This window comes from Pelobates fuscus, chromosome 1 (assembly GCF_036172605.1).
Source record: "Pelobates fuscus isolate aPelFus1 chromosome 1, aPelFus1.pri, whole genome shotgun sequence".
Lineage (NCBI taxonomy): Eukaryota > Metazoa > Chordata > Amphibia > Anura > Pelobatidae > Pelobates > Pelobates fuscus.
Genome location: NC_086317.1, coordinates 5345229 through 5359940, shown reverse-complemented (window position 1 = coordinate 5359940; position 14712 = coordinate 5345229). Strand labels below are relative to the sequence as shown.

General features: G+C 53.8%; 1 protein-coding gene across 2 annotated transcripts in view; it reads right to left on the bottom strand.

The window, feature by feature from the left end:
* The window catches only part of LOC134601419 (uncharacterized), a 79690-nt gene that overhangs the window by 15168 nt on the left and 49810 nt on the right, over positions 1-14712 (bottom strand). The window lies entirely within an intron of this gene.

Below are 14712 nucleotides of genomic sequence, written 5' to 3'. Positions count from 1 at the left end.
CTAAAACCTACTACTATGGGGGATTAGGGGATCTCTGGCTGAGATTAATGATTAACTCTCCAAACCTGTTTGAAAGATGGTACACATCACATGATGGAGCTCAGCCTAAGGTATTAACCCCTTACTCCCCAGTCAGTGCGTGTAATGAGCTCATTAACCGCACGCTCCCCGGGTGTCAGTCAGTCAGTTATTAAGCTCTCTCTCCCCGGGTGTCAGTCAGTCAGTCAGTGGGTTATTAAGCTCTCTCTCCCCGGGTGTCAGTCAGTCAGTGGGTTATTAAGCTCTCTCTCCCCGGGTGTCAGTCAGTCAGTGGGTTATTAAGCTCTCTCTCCCCGGGTGTCAGTCAGTCAGTCAGTCAGTTATTAAGCTCTCTCCCCCCGGGTGTCAGTCAGTCAGTGGGTTATTAAGCTCTCTCTCCCCGGGTGTCAGTCAGTGGGTTATTAAGCTCTCTCCCCCCGGGTGTCAGTCAGTCAGTGGGTTATTAAGCTCTCTCTCTCCCCGGGTGTCAGTCAGTCAGTGGGTTATTAAGCTCTCTCTCTCCCCGGGTGTCAGTCAGTCAGTGGGTTATTAAGCTCTCTCTCCCCGGGTGTCAGTCAGTCAGTGGGTTATTAAGCTCTCTCTCCCCGGGTGTCAGTCAGTCAGTGGGTTATTAAGCTCTCTCTCCCCGGGTGTCAGTCAGTCAGTGGGTTATTAAGCTCTCTCTCTCTCCCCGGGTGTCAGTCAGTCAGTGGGTTATTAAGCTCTCTCTCTCTCCCCGGGTGTCAGTCAGTCAGTGGGTTATTAAGCTCTCTCCCCGGGTGTCAGTCAGTCAGTGGGTTATTAAGCTCTCTCTCCCCCCGGGTGTCAGTCAGTCAGTGGGTTATTAAGCTCTCTCTCCCCGGGTGTCAGTCAGTCAGTGGGTTATTAAGCTCTCTCCCCGGGTGTCAGTCAGTCAGTGGGTTATTAAGCTCTCTCTCCCCGGGTGTCAGTCAGTGGCTTATTAAGCTCTCTCCCCCCGGGTGTCAGTCAGTCAGTGGGTTATTAAGCTCTCTCTCTCCCCGGGTGTCAGTCAGTCAGTGGGTTATTAAGCTCTCTCTCCCCGGGTGTCAGTCAGTCAGTGGGTTATTAAGCTCTCTCTCCCCGGGTGTCAGTCAGTCAGTGGGTTATTAAGCTCTCTCCCCCCGGGTGTCAGTCAGTGGGTTATTAAGCTCTCTCTCCCCGGGTGTCAGTCAGTCAGTGGGTTATTAAGCTCTCTCTCCCCGGGTGTCAGTCAGTCAGTGGGTTATTAAGCTCTCTCTCCCCGGGTGTCAGTCAGTCAGTGGGTTATTAAGCTCTCTCTCCCCGGGTGTCAGTCAGTCAGTGGGTTATTAAGCTCTCTCTCCCCGGGTGTCAGTCAGTCAGTGGGTTATTAACCTCTCTCTCCCCGGGTGTCAGTCAGTCAGTGGGTTATTAAGCTCTCTCTCCCCGGGTGTCAGTCAGTCAGTGGGTTATTAAGCTCTCTCTCCCCGGGTGTCAGTCAGTGGCTTATTAAGCTCTCTCTCCCCGGGTGTCAGTCAGTCAGTGGGTTATTAAGCTCTCTCTCTCCCCGGGTGTCAGTCAGTCAGTGGGTTATTAAGCTCTCTCTCCCCGGGTGTCAGTCAGTCAGTGGGTTATTAAGCTCTCTCCCCCCGGGTGTCAGTCAGTCAGTGGGTTATTAAGCTCTCTCCCCCCGGGTGTCAGTCAGTGGGTTATTAAGCTCTCTCTCCCCGGGTGTCAGTCAGTCAGTGGGTTATTAAGCTCTCTCTCCCCGGGTGTCAGTCAGTCAGTGGGTTATTAAGCTCTCTCTCCCCGGGTGTCAGTCAGTCAGTGGGTTATTAAGCTCTCTCTCCCCGGGTGTCAGTCAGTCAGTGGGTTATTAAGCTCTCTCTCCCCGGGTGTCAGTCAGTCAGTGGGTTATTAAGCTCTCTCTCCCCGGGTGTCAGTCAGTCAGTGGGTTATTAAGCTCTCTCTCCCCGGGTGTCAGTCAGTCAGTGGGTTATTAAGCTCTCTCTCCCCGGGTGTCAGTCAGTCAGTGGGTTATTAAGCTCTCTCTCCCCGGGTGTCAGTCAGTCAGTGGGTTATTAACCTCTCTCTCCCCGGGTGTCAGTCAGTCAGTGGGTTATTAAGCTCTCTCTCCCCGGGTGTCAGTCAGTCAGTGGGTTATTAAGCTCTCTCTCCCCGGGTGTCAGTCAATGGGTTATTAAGCTCTCTCTCCCCGGGTGTCAGTCAGTCAGTCAGTGGGTTATTAAGCTCTCTCTCCCCGGGTGTCAGTCAGTCAGTGGCTTATTAAGCTCTCTCTCCCCGGGTGTCAGTCAGTCAGTGGGTTATTAAGCTCTCTCTCCCCGGGTGTCAGTCAGTCAGTGGGTTATTAAGCTCTCTCTCCCCGGGTGTCAGTCAGTCAGTGGGTTATTAAGCTCTCTCTCCCCGGGTGTCAGTCAGTGGGTTATTAAGCTCTCTCTCCCCCGGGTGTCAGTCAGTTAGTGGGTTATTAAGCTCTCTCTCCCCGGGTGTCAGTCAGTCAGTGGCTTATTAAGCTCTCTCTCCCCGGGTGTCAGTCAGTCAGTGGGTTATTAAGCTCTCTCTCCCCGGGTGTCAGTCAGTCAGTGGGTTATTAAGCTCTCTCTCCCCGGGTGTCAGTCAGTGGGTTATTAAGCTCTCTCTCCCCGGGTGTCAGTCAGTCAGTGGGTTATTAAGCTCTCTCTCTCCCCCCGGGTGTCAGTCAGTCAGTGGGTTATTAAGCTCTCTCTCTCCCCCCGGGTGTCAGTCAGTCAGTGGGTTATTAAGCTCTCTCTCCCCGGGTGTCAGTCAGTCAGTGGGTTATTAAGCTCTCTCTCCCCGGGTGTCAGTCAGTGGGTTATTAAGCTCTCTCTCCCCGGGTGTCAGTCAGTGGGTTATTAAGCTCTCTCTCCCCGGGTGTCAGTCAGTCAGTGGGTTATTAAGCTCTCTCTCTCCGGGTGTCAGTCAGTCAGTGGGTTATTAAGCTCTCTCTCCCCGGGTGTCAGTCAGTCAGTGGGTTATTAAGCTCTCTCTCCCCGGGTGTCAGTCAGTCAGTCAGTGGGTTATTAAGCTCTCTCCCCCGGGTGTCAGTCAGTCAGTGGGTTATTAAGCTCTCTCCCCGGGTGTCAGTCAGTCAGTGGGTTATTAAGCTCTCTCTCCCCGGGTGTCAGTCAGTCAGTGGGTTATTAAGCTCTCTCTCCCCGGGTGTCAGTCAGTGGGTTATTAAGCTCTCTCTCCCCGGGTGTCAGTCAGTGGGTTATTAAGCTCTCTCTCCCCGGGTGTCAGTCAGTCAGTGGGTTATTAAGCTCTCTCTCCCCGGGTGTCAGTCAGTGGGTTATTAAGCTCTCTCCCCCCGGGTGTCAGTCAGTCAGTGGGTTATTAAGCTCTCTCTCCCCAGGTGTCAGTCAGTCAGTGGGTTATTAAGCTCTCTCTCCCCGGGTGTCAGTCAGTCAGTGGGTTATTAAGCTCTCTCTCCCCGGGTGTCAGTCAGTCAGTGGGTTATTAAGCTCTCTCTCCCCGGGTGTCAGTCAGTCAGTGGGTTATTAAGCTCTCTCTCCCCCCGGGTGTCAGTCAGTGGGTTATTAAGCTCTCTCTCCCCGGGTGTCAGTCAGTCAGTGGGTTATTAAGCTCTCTCTCCCCGGGTGTCAGTCAGTCAGTGGGTTATTAAGCTCTCTCTCTCCCCGGGTGTCAGTCAGTCAGTGGGTTATTAAGCTCTCTCTCCCCGGGTGTCAGTCAGTCAGTGGGTTATTAAGCTCTCTCTCCCCGGGTGTCAGTCAGTCAGTGGGTTATTAAGCTCTCTCTCCCCGGGTGTCAGTCAGTCAGTGGGTTATTAAGCTCTCTCTCCCCGGGTGTCAGTCAGTCAGTGGGTTATTAAGCTCTCTCTCCCCGGGTGTCAGTCAGTCAGTGGGTTATTAAGCTCTCTCCCCCCGGGTGTCAGTCAGTCAGTGGGTTATTAAGCTCTCTCTCCCCGGGTGTCAGTCAGTGGGTTATTAAGCTCTCTCTCCCCGGGTGTCAGTCAGTCAGTGGGTTATTAAGCTCTCTCCCCGGGTGTCAGTCAGTCAGTGGGTTATTAAGCTCTCTCTCCCCGGGTGTCAGTCAGTCAGTGGGTTATTAAGCTCTCTCTCCCCGGGTGTCAGTCAGTCAGTGGGTTATTAAGCTCTCTCTCCCCGGGTGTCAGTCAGTGGGTTATTAAGCTCTCTCTCCCCGGGTGTCAGTCAGTCAGTGGGTTATTAAGCTCTCTCCCCGGGTGTCAGTCAGTCAGTGGGTTATTAAGCTCTCTCTCCCCGGGTGTCAGTCAGTCAGTGGGTTATTAAGCTCTCTCTCCCCGGGTGTCAGTCAGTCAGTGGGTTATTAAGCTCTCTCTCCCCGGGTGTCAGTCAGTCAGTGGGTTATTAAGCTCTCTCTCCCCGGGTGTCAGTCAGTCAGTGGGTTATTAAGCTCTCTCTCCCCGGGTGACAGTCAGTGGGTTATTAAGCTCTCTCTCCCCGGGTGTCAGTCAGTGGGTTATTAAGCTCTCTCTCCCCGGGTGTCAGTCAGTCAGTGGGTTATTAAGCTCTCTCTCCCCGGGTGTCAGTCAGTCAGTGGGTTATTAAGCTCTCTCCCCCCGGGTGTCAGTCAGTCAGTGGGTTATTAAGCTCTCTCTCCCCAGGTGTCAGTCAGTGGGTTATTAAGCTCTCTCTCCCCGGGTGTCAGTCAGTCAGTGGGTTATTAAGCTCTCTCTCTCCGGGTGTCAGTCAGTCAGTGGGTTATTAAGCTCTCTCTCCCCGGGTGTCAGTCAGTCAGTGGGTTATTAAGCTCTCTCTCCCCGGGTGTCAGTCAGTCAGTCAGTGGGTTATTAAGCTCTCTCTCCCCGGGTGTCAGTCAGTCAGTGGGTTATTAAGCTCTCTCCCCCCGGGTGTCAGTCAGTCAGTGGGTTATTAAGCTCTCTCTCCCCGGGTGTCAGTCAGTGGGTTATTAAGCTCTCTCTCCCCGGGTGTCAGTCAGTCAGTGGGTTATTAAGCTCTCTCCCCGGGTGTCAGTCAGTCAGTGGGTTATTAAGCTCTCTCTCCCCGGGTGTCAGTCAGTCAGTGGGTTATTAAGCTCTCTCTCCCCGGGTGTCAGTCAGTGGGTTATTAAGCTCTCTCTCCCCGGGTGTCAGTCAGTCAGTGGGTTATTAAGCTCTCTCTCCCCGGGTGTCAGTCAGTCAGTGGGTTATTAAGCTCTCTCTCCCCGGGTGTCAGTCAGTCAGTGGGTTATTAAGCTCTCTCTCCCCGGGTGTCAGTCAGTCAGTGGGTTATTAAGCTCTCTCTCCCCGGGTGTCAGTCAGTCAGTGGGTTATTAAGCTCTCTCTCCCCGGGTGTCAGTCAGTGGGTTATTAAGCTCTCTCCCCCCGGGTGTCAGTCAGTCAGTGGGTTATTAAGCTCTCTCTCCCCAGGTGTCAGTCAGTGGGTTATTAAGCTCTCTCTCCCCGGGTGTCAGTCAGTCAGTGGGTTATTAAGCTCTCTCTCCCCGGGTGTCAGTCAGTCAGTCAGTGGGTTATTAAGCTCTCTCTCCCCGGGTGTCAGTCAGTCAGTGGGTTATTAAGCTCTCTCCCCCCGGGTGTCAGTCAGTCAGTGGGTTATTAAGCTCTCTCTCCCCGGGTGTCAGTCAGTGGGTTATTAAGCTCTCTCTCCCCGGGTGTCAGTCAGTCAGTGGGTTATTAAGCTCTCTCTCCCCGGGTGTCAGTCAGTCAGTCAGTGGGTTATTAAGCTCTCTCTCCCCGGGTGTCAGTCAGTCAGTGGGTTATTAAGCTCTCTCTCCCCGGGTGTCAGTCAGTCAGTGGGTTATTAAGCTCTCTCTCCCCGGGTGTCAGTCAGTCAGTCAGTGGGTTATTAAGCTCTCTCTCCCCGGGTGTCAGTCAGTCAGTGGGTTATTAAGCTCTCTCTCCCCGGGTGTCAGTCAGTGGGTTATTAAGCTCTCTCTCCCCGGGTGTCAGTCAGTCAGTGGGTTATTAAGCTCTCTCCCCGGGTGTCAGTCAGTCAGTGGGTTATTAAGCTCTCTCTCCCCGGGTGTCAGTCAGTCAGTGGGTTATTAAGCTCTCTCTCCCCGGGTGTCAGTCAGTCAGTGGGTTATTAAGCTCTCTCTCCCCGGGTGTCAGTCAGTGGGTTATTAAGCTCTCTCTCCCCGGGTGTCAGTCAGTGGGTTATTAAGCTCTCTCTCCCCGGTGGTCAGTCAGTCAGTGGGTTATTAAGCTCTCTCTCCCCGGGTGTCAGTCAGTCAGTGGGTTATTAAGCTCTCTCTCCCCGGGTGACAGTCAGTGGGTTATTAAGCTCTCTCTCCCCGGGTGTCAGTCAGTCAGTGGGTTATTAAGCTCTCTCCCCGGGTGTCAGTCAGTCAGTGGGTTATTAAGCTCTCTCTCCCCGGGTGTCAGTCAGTCAGTAGGTTATTAAGCTCTCTCTCCCCGGGTGTCAGTCAGTCAGTGGGTTATTAAGCTCTCTCCCCCCGGGTGTCAGTCAGTCAGTGGGTTATTAAGCTCTCTCTCCCCGGGTGTCAGTCAGTCAGTGGGTTATTAAGCTCTCTCTCCCCGGGTGTCAGTCAGTCAGTGGGTTATTAAGCTCTCTCCCCCCGGGTGTCAGTCAGTCAGTGGGTTATTAAGCTCTCTCCCCCCGGGTGTCAGTCAGTCAGTGGGTTATTAAGCTCTCTCCCCCCGGGTGTCAGTCAGTCAGTGGGTTATTAAGCTCTCTCTCCCCGGGTGTCAGTCAGTCAGTGGGTTATTAAGCTCTCTCTCCCCGGGTTCAGTCAGTCAGTGGGTTATTAAGCTCTCTCCCCCCGGGTGTCAGTCAGTCAGTGGGTTATTAAGCTCTCTTTCCCCGGGTGTCAGTCAGTCAGTGGGTTATTAAGCTCTCTCTCCCCGGGTGTCAGTCAGTCAGTGGGTTATTAAGCTCTCTCTCCCCGGGTGTCAGTCAGTCAGTGGGTTATTAAGCTCTCTCTCCCCGGGTGTCAGTCAGTCAGTCAGTGGGTTATTAAGCTCTCTCTCCCCGGGTGTCAGTCAGTCAGTGGGTTATTAAGCTCTCTCTCCCCGGGTGTCAGTCAGTCAGTGGGTTATTAAGCTCTCTCTCCCCGGGTGTCAGTCAGTGGGTTATTAAGCTCTCTCTCCCCGGGTGTCAGTCAGTGGGTTATTAAGCTCTCTCTCCCCGGGTGTCAGTCAGTCAGTGGGTTATTAAGCTCTCTCTCTCCCCGGGTGTCAGTCAGTCAGTGGGTTATTAAGCTCTCTCTCCCCGGGTGTCAGTCAGTCAGTGGGTTATTAAGCTCTCTCTCCCCGGGTGTCAGTCAGTCAGTGGGTTATTAAGCTCTCTCTCCCCGGGTGTCAGTCAGTCAGTGGGTTATTAAGCTCTCTCTCCCCGGGTGTCAGTCAGTGGGTTATTAAGCTCTCTCTCCCCGGGTGTCAGTCAGTGGGTTATTAAGCTCTCTCTCCCCGGTGGTCAGTCAGTCAGTGGGTTATTAAGCTCTCTCTCCCCGGGTGTCAGTCAGTGGGTTATTAAGCTCTCTCCCCCCGGGTGTCAGTCAGTCAGTGGGTTATTAAGCTCTCTCTCCCCAGGTGTCAGTCAGTCAGTGGGTTATTAAGCTCTCTCTCCCCGGGTGTCAGTCAGTCAGTGGGTTATTAAGCTCTCTCTCCCCGGGTGTCAGTCAGTCAGTGGGTTATTAAGCTCTCTCTCCCCGGGTGTCAGTCAGTCAGTGGGTTATTAAGCTCTCTCTCCCCCCGGGTGTCAGTCAGTCAGTGGGTTATTAAGCTCTCTCTCCCCCCGGGTGTCAGTCAGTGGGTTATTAAGCTCTCTCTCCCCGGGTGTCAGTCAGTCAGTGGGTTATTAAGCTCTCTCTCCCCGGGTGTCAGTCAGTCAGTGGGTTATTAAGCTCTCTCTCTCCCCGGGTGTCAGTCAGTCAGTGGGTTATTAAGCTCTCTCTCTCCCCGGGTGTCAGTCAGTCAGTGGGTTATTAAGCTCTCTCCCCCCGGGTGTCAGTCAGTGGGTTATTAAGCTCTCTCTCCCCGGGTGTCAGTCAGTCAGTGGGTTATTAAGCTCTCTCTCCCCGGGTGTCAGTCAGTGGGTTATTAAGCTCTCTCTCCCCGGGTGTCAGTCAGTCAGTGGGTTATTAAGCTCTCTCTCCCCGGGTGTCAGTCAGTCAGTGGGTTATTAAGCTCTCTCTCCCCGGGTGTCAGTCAGTCAGTGGGTTATTAAGCTCTCTCTCCCCGGGTGTCAGTCAGTCAGTGGGTTATTAAGCTCTCTCTCCCCGGGTGTCAGTCAGTCAGTGGGTTATTAAGCTCTCTCTCCCCGGGTGTCAGTCAGTCAGTGGGTTATTAAGCTCTCTCCCCGGGTGTCAGTCAGTCAGTGGGTTATTAAGCTCTCTCTCCCCGGGTGTCAGTCAGTGGGTTATTAAGCTCTCTCAGTCAGTGGGTTATTAAGCTCTCTCCCCGGGTGTCAGTCAGTCAGTGGGTTATTAAGCTCTCTCTCCCCGGGTGTCAGTCAGTCAGTGGGTTATTAAGCTCTCTCTCCCCGGGTGTCAGTCAGTCAGTGGGTTATTAAGCTCTCTCTCCCCGGGTGTCAGTCAGTCAGTGGGTTATTAAGCTCTCTCTCCCCGGGTGTCAGTCAGTCAGTGGGTTATTAAGCTCTCTCTCCCCGGGTGTCAGTCAGTCAGTGGGTTATTAAGCTCTCTCTCCCCGGGTGACAGTCAGTGGGTTATTAAGCTCTCTCTCCCCGGGTGTCAGTCAGTCAGTGGGTTATTAAGCTCTCTCCCCGGGTGTCAGTCAGTCAGTGGGTTATTAAGCTCTCTCTCCCCGGGTGTCAGTCAGTCAGTAGGTTATTAAGCTCTCTCTCCCCGGGTGTCAGTCAGTCAGTGGGTTATTAAGCTCTCTCCCCCCGGGTGTCAGTCAGTCAGTGGGTTATTAAGCTCTCTCTCCCCGGGTGTCAGTCAGTCAGTGGGTTATTAAGCTCTCTCTCCCCGGGTGTCAGTCAGTCAGTGGGTTATTAAGCTCTCTCCCCCCGGGTGTCAGTCAGTCAGTGGGTTATTAAGCTCTCTCTCCCCGGGTGTCAGTCAGTCAGTGGGTTATTAAGCTCTCTCTCCCCGGGTGTCAGTCAGTCAGTGGGTTATTAAGCTCTCTCTCCCCGGGTGTCAGTCAGTCAGTGGGTTATTAAGCTCTCTCTCCCCGGGTGTCAGTCAGTCAGTGGGTTATTAAGCTCTCTCTCCCCGGGTGTCAGTCAGTCAGTGGGTTATTAAGCTCTCTCTCCCCGGGTGTCAGTCAGTCAGTGGGTTATTAAGCTCTCTCTCCCCGGGTGTCAGTCAGTCAGTCAGTGGGTTATTAAGCTCTCTCTCCCCGGGTGTCAGTCAGTCAGTGGGTTATTAAGCTCTCTCTCCCCGGGTGTCAGTCAGTCAGTGGGTTATTAAGCTCTCTCTCCCCGGGTGTCAGTCAGTGGGTTATTAAGCTCTCTCTCCCCGGGTGTCAGTCAGTGGGTTATTAAGCGCTCTCTCTCCCCGGGTGTCAGTCAGTCAGTGGGTTATTAAGCTCTCTCTCCCCGGGTGTCAGTCAGTCAGTGGGTTATTAAGCTCTCTCTCCCCGGGTGTCAGTCAGTCAGTGGGTTATTAAGCTCTCTCTCCCCGGGTGTCAGTCAGTGGGTTATTAAGCTCTCTCCCCCGGGTGTCAGTCAGTCAGTGGGTTATTAAGCTCTCTCTCCCCGGGTGTCAGTCAGTCAGTGGGTTATTAAGCTCTCTCTCCCCGGGTGTCAGTCAGTCAGTGGGTTATTAAGCTCTCTCTCCCCGGGTGTCAGTCAGTGGGTTATTAAGCTCTCTCTCCCCGGGTGTCAGTCAGTGGGTTATTAAGCTCTCTCTCCCCGGGTGTCAGTCAGTCAGTGGGTTATTAAGCTCTCTCTCCCCGGGTGTCAGTCAGTGGGTTATTAAGCTCTCTCCCCCCGGGTGTCAGTCAGTCAGTGGGTTATTAAGCTCTCTCTCCCCAGGGTGTCAGTCAGTCAGTGGGTTATTAAGCTCTCTCTCCCCGGGTGTCAGTCAGTCAGTGGGTTATTAAGCTCTCTCTCCCCGGGTGTCAGTCAGTCAGTGGGTTATTAAGCTCTCTCTCCCCGGGTGTCAGTCAGTCAGTGGGTTATTAAGCTCTCTCTCCCCCCGGGTGTCAGTCAGTGGGTTATTAAGCTCTCTCTCCCCGGGTGTCAGTCAGTCAGTGGGTTATTAAGCTCTCTCTCCCCGGGTGTCAGTCAGTCAGTGGGTTATTAAGCTCTCTCTCTCCCCGGGTGTCAGTCAGTCAGTGGGTTATTAAGCTCTCTCTCCCCGGGTGTCAGTCAGTCAGTGGGTTATTAAGCTCTCTCCCCCCGGGTGTCAGTCAGTCAGTGGGTTATTAAGCTCTCTCTCCCCGGGTGTCAGTCAGTCAGTGGGTTATTAAGCTCTCTCTCCCCGGGTGTCAGTCAGTGGGTTATTAAGCTCTCTCTCCCCGGGTGTCAGTCAGTCAGTGGGTTATTAAGCTCTCTCTCCCCGGGTGTCAGTCAGTCAGTGGGTTATTAAGCTCTCTCTCCCCGGGTGTCAGTCAGTCAGTGGGTTATTAAGCTCTCTCTCCCCGGGTGTCAGTCAGTCAGTGGGTTATTAAGCTCTCTCCCCCCGGGTGTCAGTCAGTCAGTGGGTTATTAAGCTCTCTCTCCCCGGGTGTCAGTCAGTGGGTTATTAAGCTCTCTCTCCCCGGGTGTCAGTCAGTCAGTGGGTTATTAAGCTCTCTCTCCCCGGGTGTCAGTCAGTCAGTGGGTTATTAAGCTCTCTCTCCCCGGGTGTCAGTCAGTCAGTGGGTTATTAAGCTCTCTCTCCCCGGGTGTCAGTCAGTGGGTTATTAAGCTCTCTCTCCCCGGGTGTCAGTCAGTCAGTGGGTTATTAAGCTCTCTCCCCGGGTGTCAGTCAGTCAGTGGGTTATTAAGCTCTCTCTCCCCGGGTGTCAGTCAGTCAGTGGGTTATTAAGCTCTCTCTCCCCGGGTGTCAGTCAGTCAGTGGGTTATTAAGCTCTCTCTCCCCGGGTGTCAGTCAGTCAGTGGGTTATTAAGCTCTCTCTCCCCGGGTGTCAGTCAGTCAGTGGGTTATTAAGCTCTCTCTCCCCGGGTGTCAGTCAGTCAGTGGGTTATTAAGCTCTCTCTCCCCGGGTGACAGTCAGTGGGTTATTAAGCTCTCTCTCCCCGGGTGTCAGTCAGTCAGTGGGTTATTAAGCTCTCTCTCCCCGGGTGTCAGTCAGTCAGTGGGTTATTAAGCTCTCTCTCCCCGGGTGTCAGTCAGTCAGTGGGTTATTAAGCTCTCTCTCTCCCCGGGTGTCAGTCAGTCAGTGGGTTATTAAGCTCTCTCTCCCCGGGTGTCAGTCAGTCAGTGGGTTATTAAGCTCTCTCTCCCCGGGTGTCAGTCAGTCAGTGGGTTATTAAGCTCTCTCTCCCCGGGTGTCAGTCAGTCAGTGGGTTATTAAGCTCTCTCTCCCCGGGTGTCAGTCAGTCAGTGGGTTATTAAGCTCTCTCTCCCCGGGTGTCAGTCAGTGGGTTATTAAGCTCTCTCTCCCCGGGTGTCAGTCAGTGGGTTATTAAGCTCTCTCTCCCCGGGTGTCAGTCAGTCAGTGGGTTATTAAGCTCTCTCTCCCCGGGTGTCAGTCAGTCAGTGGGTTATTAAGCTCTCTCTCCCCGGGTGTCAGTCAGTCAGTGGGTTATTAAGCTCTCTCTCCCCCCGGGTGTCAGTCAGTGGGTTATTAAGCTCTCTCTCCCCGGGTGTCAGTCAGTCAGTGGGTTATTAAGCTCTCTCTCCCCGGGTGTCAGTCAGTCAGTGGGTTATTAAGCTCTCTCTCCCCGGGTGTCAGTCAGTCAGTGGGTTATTAAGCTCTCTCTCCCCGGGTGTCAGTCAGTCAGTGGGTTATTAAGCTCTCTCCCCCCGGGTGTCAGTCAGTGGGTTATTAAGCTCTCTCTCCCCGGGTGTCAGTCAGTCAGTGGGTTATTAAGCTCTCTCTCCCCGGGTGTCAGTCAGTCAGTGGGTTATTAAGCTCTCTCTCCCCGGGTGTCAGTCAGTCAGTGGGTTATTAAGCTCTCTCTCCCCGGGTGTCAGTCAGTCAGTGGGTTATTAAGCTCTCTCTCCCCGGGTGTCAGTCAGTCAGTGGGTTATTAAGCTCTCTCTCCCCGGGTGTCAGTCAGTCAGTGGGTTATTAAGCTCTCTCTCCCCGGGTGTCAGTCAGTCAGTGGGTTATTAAGCTCTCTCTCCCCGGGTGTCAGTCAGTCAGTGGGTTATTAAGCTCTCTCTCCCCGGGTGTCAGTCAGTCAGTGGGTTATTAAGCTCTCTCTCCCCGGGTGTCAGTCAGTCAGTGGGTTATTAAGCTCTCTCTCCCCGGGTGTCAGTCAGTCAGTGGGTTATTAAGCTCTCTCTCCCCGGGTGTCAGTCAGTGGGTTATTAAGCTCTCTCTCCCCGGGTGTCAGTCAGTCAGTGGGTTATTAAGCTCTCTCTCCCCGGGTGTCAGTCAGTCAGTGGGTTATTAAGCTCTCTCTCCCCGGGTGTCAGTCAGTCAGTGGGTTATTAAGCTCTCTCTCCCCGGGTGTCAGTCAGTCAGTGGGTTATTAAGCTCTCTCTCCCCGGGTGTCAGTCAGTCAGTGGGTTATTAAGCTCTCTCTCCCCGGGTGTCAGTCAGTCAGTGGGTTATTAAGCTCTCTCTCCCCGGGTGTCAGTCAGTCAGTGGGTTATTAAGCTCTCTCTCCCCGGGTGTCAGTCAGTCAGTGGGTTATTAAGCTCTCTCTCCCCGGGTGTCAGTCAGTCAGTGGGTTATTAAGCTCTCTCTCCCCGGGTGTCAGTCAGTCAGTGGGTTATTAAGCTCTCTCTCCCCGGGTGTCAGTCAGTCAGTGGGTTATTAAGCTCTCTCTCCCCGGGTGTCAGTCAGTCAGTGGGTTATTAAGCTCTCTCTCCCCGGGTGTCAGTCAGTCAGTGGGTTATTAAGCTCTCTCTCCCCGGGTGTCAGTCAGTCAGTGGGTTATTAAGCTCTCTCTCCCCGGGTGTCAGTCAGTCAGTGGGTTATTAAGCTCTCTCCCCCGGGTGTCAGTCAGTCAGTGGGTTATTAAGCTCTCTCTCCCCGGGTGTCAGTCAGTCAGTGGGTTATTAAGCTCTCTCTCCCCGGGTGTCAGTCAGTCAGTGGGTTATTAAGCTCTCTCTCCCCGGGTGTCAGTCAGTCAGTGGGTTATTAAGCTCTCTCTCCCCGGGTGTCAGTCAGTCAGTGGGTTATTAAGCTCTCTCCCCCCGGGTGTCAGTCAGTCAGTGGGTTATTAAGCTCTCTCTCCCCGGGTGTCAGTCAGTCAGTGGGTTATTAAGCTCTCTCTCCCCGGGTGTCAGTCAGTCAGTGGGTTATTAAGCTCTCTCTCCCCGGGTGTCAGTCAGTCAGTGGGTTATTAAGCTCTCTCTCCCCGGGTGTCAGTCAGTCAGTGGGTTATTAAGCTCTCTCTCCCCGGGTGTCAGTCAGTCAGTGGGTTATTAAGCTCTCTCTCCCCGGGTGTCAGTCAGTCAGTGGGTTATTAAGCTCTCTCTCCCCGGGTGTCAGTCAGTGGGTTATTAAGCTCTCTCTCCCCGGGTGTCAGTCAGTGGGTTATTAAGCTCTCTCTCCCCGGGTGTCAGTCAGTCAGTGGGTTATTAAGCTCTCTCTCTCCCCGGGTGTCAGTCAGTCAGTGGGTTATTAAGCTCTCTCTCCCCGGGTGTCAGTCAGTCAGTGGGTTATTAAGCTCTCTCTCCCCGGGTGTCAGTCAGTGGGTTATTAAGCTCTCTCTCCCCGGGTGTCAGTCAGTCAGTGGGTTATTAAGCTCTCTCTCCCCGGGTGTCAGTCAGTCAGTGGGTTATTAAGCTCTCTCTCCCCGGGTGTCAGTCAGTCAGTGGGTTATTAAGCTCTCTCTCCCCGGGTGTCAGTCAGTCAGTGGGTTATTAAGCTCTCTCTCCCCGGGTGTCAGTCAGTCAGTGGGTTATTAAGCTCTCTCTCCCCGGGTGTCAGTCAGTCAGTGGGTTATTAAGCTCTCTCTCCCCGGGTGTCAGTCAGTCAGTGGGTTATTAAGCTCTCTCCCCCGGGTGTCAGTCAGTCAGTGGGTTATTAAGCTCTCTCTCCCCGGGTGTCAGTCAGTCAGTGGGTTATTAAGCTCTCTCTCCCCGGGTGTCAGTCAGTCAGTGGGTTATTAAGCTCTCTCTCCCCGGGTGTCAGTCAGTCAGTGGGTTATTAAGCTCTCTCTCCCCGGGTGTCAGTCAGTCAGTGGGTTATTAAGCTCTCTCTCCCCGGGTGTCAGTCAGTCAGTGGGTTATTAAGCTCTCTCTCCCCGGGTGTCAGTCAGTCAGTGGGTTATTAAGCTCTCTCTCCCCGGGTGTCAGTCAGTCAGTGGGTTATTAAGCTCTCTCTCCCCGGGTGTCAGTCAGTCAGTGGGTTATTAAGCTCTCTCTCCCCGGGTGTCAGTCAGTCAGTGGGTTATTAAGCTCTCTCTCCCCGGGTGTCAGTCAGTCAGTGGGTTATTAAGCTCTCTCTCCCCGGGTGTCAGTCAGTCAGTGGGTTATTAAGCTCTCTCTCCCCGGGTGTCAGTCAGTCAGTGGGTTATTAAGCTCTCTCTCCCCGGGTGTCAGTCAGTCAGTGGGTTATTAAGCTCTCTCTCCCCGGGTGTCAGTCAGTCAGTGGGTTATTAAGCTCTCTCTCCCCGGGTGTCAGTCAGTCAGTGGGTTATTAAGCTCTCTCTCCCCGGGTGT